This window comes from Octodon degus, unplaced genomic scaffold (assembly GCF_000260255.1).
Source record: "Octodon degus isolate 3935 unplaced genomic scaffold, OctDeg1.0 scaffold00560, whole genome shotgun sequence".
Taxonomy (NCBI): Eukaryota; Metazoa; Chordata; class Mammalia; order Rodentia; family Octodontidae; genus Octodon; species Octodon degus.
The window spans coordinates 68870-74452 of NW_004525136.1; positions in this window are offsets into that span (position 1 = coordinate 68870).

The window sequence follows — 5583 nt, forward strand, 5'->3', positions numbered from 1 at the left end:
TGGCATGTGGTGCTGGGGGATTGAACTGTGGTCCCTATGCTTTGCTAAGCTTGTTCTAAGTAGGTGCTTTAGACCACTGAGCCATCTCACCAGCCCCAATCATGGTATTTTTTAATTTCATTTTTCCTGCACATTTCTTGTCACTGAAGGTCAATATTTGAGTATAGAATTCAGAATTGAATGTGATCTACACACTTATTACAATGCTACAATGAATATTCCTGGGGCAAATACTCAGCATTGTGACCTCTTCATTAACGCCTAGCTCCTCATCAAAAACAGTGCTAAGAAAAATAAATAAATAAATAAATAAATAAATAAATAAATAAATAAACAGTGCTACGGAGTTATACTGTTTTCTCATGCCAGCACTGACCTCACTGCACAAGTAATATTGACTTTGTTTTTAATTTTCCCCACATTTTTCCTTTGATCATTGTGGTCTTTCAGAGTAGGCATGGTATTTCTTATGTTTATAAATATAGAATACTGAGTACAGTCTTTCATTACTGATATGAAGTAGAAAGTGTATCTCTGTGTTGAGGACAGTGACTAGCAATCCTTGGCTGCCCCCAGTGAGGCCAGAGTGAGCTGCTGGTTTACACAGAGAGGGAGAGTGTTTGAGCCGAGTCCTTCACTCCTGCCACAGTGGTACATGTGCACCCATGTTTAAACAACACAATGTGTAGCAGCTAGATCTTGGAAAAGAACCCAAATGCTCATCAATTGAGGAATGGATAAAAAAGATGTGGTCCTTTTATACTATTGAATTGTACTAAAGCCATAAATAAAGACAAATGTGAGACTTTTATAGGTAAATGGATGTATCTCAAGACGATACTCAAGTAAAATTAACCAAACTCACATTTGTAAACATTAGATTGTCAAGTATGAGAAGATGAAAGAATAAATTAGATCCAAAATGTATAATAGATACTGTCAAATGGTAAGAAACTATTGAAAAAGAAGGATAAACTGAGATAGGAGACAGGAAAAAAAAGAAATGGAAAAGAAAATAGATATAGATATAGATATAGATATAGACAGAGACAGAAACAGAGACAGAGACAGAGGTAGGGATAGAGATAGAGATAGAGGTAGATAGAGAGAGAGAGAAAGAGAGAGAGAGAGAGAGAGAGAGAGAGAGAGAGAGAGAGAGAGAGAGAAGATAGTTAAGATTATTATACTGTTTGGGGCCAGAGAGGTAGCTCAGTGACTTAAATGCCTGCTGGTAAGCACAAGGTCCCAAGTTTGATCCCCAGTTAAAAAAAAAAAAAAAAAAAAAAAAAGATTGTTATGTTGTTAGTATCTCTTGGTTTATTGAAAAGAAAAATTAGTACTAATTTTGTTTGGACAGTTAAGGTCCTAAATCTCGTACTCTGAGTAACTACTTTGAAGATAACAGTACATAATGTATTAACTATTGCTACTCTATTATCTTTTTTTGAAATTATGTTGTTTTTTTCTCTTTAAAATAAAAACAAATTAAATGCATAAGTTTTCAGTGATGCTAAAGATAATAGAGTTAATACAATGAACAAAAATAACACTATAAAATTTTAATTAACAATTTCTAAAAAACTAGATCAACAACTAGACCATGTTTGGAACAAGAGCATAATTGAACTTTTGCTGAGAGGTCTTTAGGAAGACAAGGAATTTGACAGAATCAGCCTCAATGAGGAATTTTTGGCAGATGGATATTAGGATAAAAATGGGGCTAGAAAGCAATAGAAAGGCCTGAAAAGAAAAAGCTGCATAAGAAAGGATTTTAATTGCAGAATGATACGCCGCTTCCATGTGGCTAACTATATTTTATTGTTATGCCTGCCTGTAGTGGTTGATCCACAGTGTGAATCCAAGAAGTTGAGAAGCTTAACTAAATCGGCCCAGCAATTCCACTCCCTAGGGTGTAGAGGGACCACCCTGGTGTGCTCATCACTGAAAGGATACAAAAGAAAAATGAGGAAGGATAGAGGATTCCATTTGCTTTGGAGGAGCTCTGGTCTTCTCTGTCAGCTGGAACATCTTCTGGCTTCTAGCACAGACTCCGGCTTCCACGTTGAACCCTTCAGCCTTCTGGTGTAGACTCATTAGTCTTGCATCACAGACTTGTCAGCCTCCTGAAGCAGACTTGCACAGAACACTGCAGTGAGCTCCAGAGCTTGGACTGCATCCTTCAGTCTGCAGTGTGCAGACGCCCTCTGCACACGTCCTCATCCAATGCTGTGCCTGACCATCGTAAGCCAGTCTTGTACTTTCTTGTACATTTGTGCATCTTGTTCAATACATTTGTACCATCTATTCCTCTAGTAAAACCCTGGCTGCCCTACTGTTGATTTTCAGCTTTTAAATTAACTGCCCAGAAAATGTTACCTGACATTCAAAAGACCAACGGCCAATGTTATCTGAAGTCTTGACTCAAAAGGTGCTTAATTCTGACCTCATACATGATTACTTTATTTCCTAGTGCTACAGTCATAGTTTACAAAGGAAATAATTAAATACATGACACATAATTTTTAGTATTATTTTATAATTGTCACCCCAAGAGTCAAATGCAAAAGAGTGCAGGAAATCTGTCCACATACTAAAGACCAAAAGAATTCAGCCAAGGGCCTGGATCTCATGGCAATGTCCTGGATGAGTCCAGCTCAAGACCAAGGTTCATGGCAATGCCACCCACAAATCCAGCTGGAGGCCTAGAGCCCACAACAAAGTCTCCTGCAGGCCTGCTTCATGGATCTGTGCTAAAAAGGCCCAAAGGTCCATGGTGGAAGCTAAAAAGTCTGTGCCAGCAGGCTGAGGGATCGGCACCGGAGTCAGGAAGTGATGCTCAAAATGAGGACCAGAACTCCCCCCATGAGCTGCAGCCATCCTCAGCAACAACAGAAACCTGAACTCCTCCAGCAGTGACAGCAGCCAAGTTCATGTCAGAAAAGCTTGCATAACAGGCTGGCTCATCCAGAAGAGCCAACAGTGCCCCGGAGATCCAGCAGCCCTCTAACAGCTCTTTTTCTTCTTTTCCACTTCTCCTTTTTATTGTGCTGGCAACAATCCTGAGGTGGGCCTTCCGTACCCAGACTGCTCTGATTCAGTTCAGTTGGGTAGCACAAGTTATCCACCAGCTGTCAATTCGCCACACTATGCTTACTAAAAGACACCAAAATGTTATCTAAGGATATTGAAATGTGGGGGTATTTTAATTTGTTTATCCATTTTAGTCATTACTGTTTCCTAGATCTTCTAAAATAGCTATTTCAGTAGTCTGCTACATGATTGATCTACAGTGAATCACGCTTCAACCTTGTGAGAGTCATGGAAGATGATTGTGTGTGTGTGTGTGTGTGTGTGTGTGTGTGTGTGTTGTATCTTGCTAGGGATTGGACCCAGGGATGGTTACACTGAACTACAGATAAAAAGACCTCCAATTCAAACTCAGGAATGGCTGCTCCAAAGCTAGTTATTTCTGTGGTCTGTATTTTCTGGTCCTTTTCTTTTTTCTTTCTTTCCCTTTTTTTTATTTTTTCAGTACTGGGATTGAACTCAGGACCTTGCACCTGCCAGGCAAGTGCTTATTCTACTGAGCTATATCCCCAGCCCCAAGATATCTTCCCAGCCCCACTTATTAGTTTTTGGAGTTGAGTTGTTGGTGTCAGGAATTTGTTAGTTATCTTCTGGCTCTAATAGGACCATGAGTGTGTGTGTGTGTGTGTGTGTGTGTGTGTGTGTGTGTGTGTGTGTGTTGATAGCAAAGAAAGCAGTACTTGATGATATTTTCTATTAATACTTCTAGGGCTAAATCATGGGCTGGGAGAGTGTTTCTAGCCAGCTCATCCTAGAGTTTGCTGAGGGCCAGCACTGTGGAAACAAAGCATCTTTATGTGTCAGAGCCCACAAATTCATCTTCTTTAGCTAACATTTTTCTAAACAAAGGTGAGGAACCTGCAGTAAGTGGAACAGAGTCCTGGGCACCAAATGTCTACGATGGAGCCAGGTCTCCTCTCTTGTGTACTCTTTTCCTTGTTGGTGCTGGGGTTTGGCCTCATGGCCTTGTTACATACTGGGAAAGTGCTGTCTCACTGAGCTACAGCCCCAGCCTCTCCAGCGCACTTCAGAGGGTCACTGTTTTTAGTACTTCATGGAGGTCAGGCAATATCCTAAAAACAGCAGTTTCTGTTTCCCATCCTCTCAATGGAGAAAATTAAGAAGATACCTCACTCGCTGAAATGTAGCTCTCTGCACACCATAGACTTAAAGGCTGAGACTTAGACACATACTTTTTCACAGCAGGTTCAGGCTCATCTCCCAATAGGCAGCCTTTTGGAGAAGAGCTGCAGACTGTCATGAGCACTGAGAGGGTGGGACTGAGGAGGTTTCTGGCTCAAATATTGCTGTTCTATTTCTGGTTCAGATATTGCTAAAATAGTTAATAACTCCATTGCAGTCAGGGTTTACAAGAGAAAAGATTTAATACAGGACAAATAATGTATAGATTATCTTGTAATATTCACTCAAAGAGTCAAATGCAAGAGTTCAGGATATCTGTCTGTGCACTAGAAACCCAAAGAATTCAGCTGAGGGCCTGGCTCCTAAGCAATGCCCTGCATGGTCCAGCTGGAGGCCTAGAGCCTGCGGCAATGTCTCATTGAAGTCTGTATCAAGGGTCTGCCCTGGGAAGGCCCATTCATCAGTGGTCGAAGCTAGAAAGTCTGTGCCAGTGGGATGAAGGATCTGTGCCAGCAGCCCAAGGGATCAGCCAGGAAGTGATACTCAAAATAAGGAACAGACCTTCCCCAAGAGAGCCACAGCCATCCTCAGCAACAGAAAGAACCTGAACTCCTCCAATGATGAGAATGGACAAATTCATACCCAGAAAGCCAGCATGACAAACTTCTGCAGAAGAATCAACAACACACCACCTCCCCCTCCAGGTCTCTGTCTATGCTGTTGGCAACAATGCTCAGCTGCCTCTCCACACCCAGCACCACACTGATGCAGTTGAGATGGTTTCTGATTAGTTAAACCACCACAGTCAGAATCCAGTCTCCTCTACCATCATCCTTTCCATGCTTTCCAAAATTGGGCAGTGAGACAGAAGAGAAAAATAAGCAACAAAGTAGTCTAACAGGACAGCTTATATGTATCACAAGAGTATTGAAAGTTTGTGTATAATAAATAATAACCTGGTAGGCAAAATTTTTCCAAATCTAAAAATATGTATTTCCTACATTGTGTGTGGAGTGGATATAGGTATGCATAGTGTATACATGTGCACACATACATTTTATGTGTGTCTATGTGCAAAAGGGGGCACACCAGCAATCTAGAAAGAAAGTTCATAAAACCACTGATTCACTCACCTTGCAGAGTTGAGTGATAAGGGACAATGGTGCAATAAAGGTATCATATCCTACTCCTTTATAATTTTATACTATTTTTTAAATTTTCTATGTAAATGAAATATCTATTTAAAAATAAACAACAGGAAAAAATAAAAAATAAGCAACAGGAACTTTTAAATAGTATAAGAATTATTTCACAAACACCCTCAAAAATGAAAAAATAAAATTTTAGAAAGCT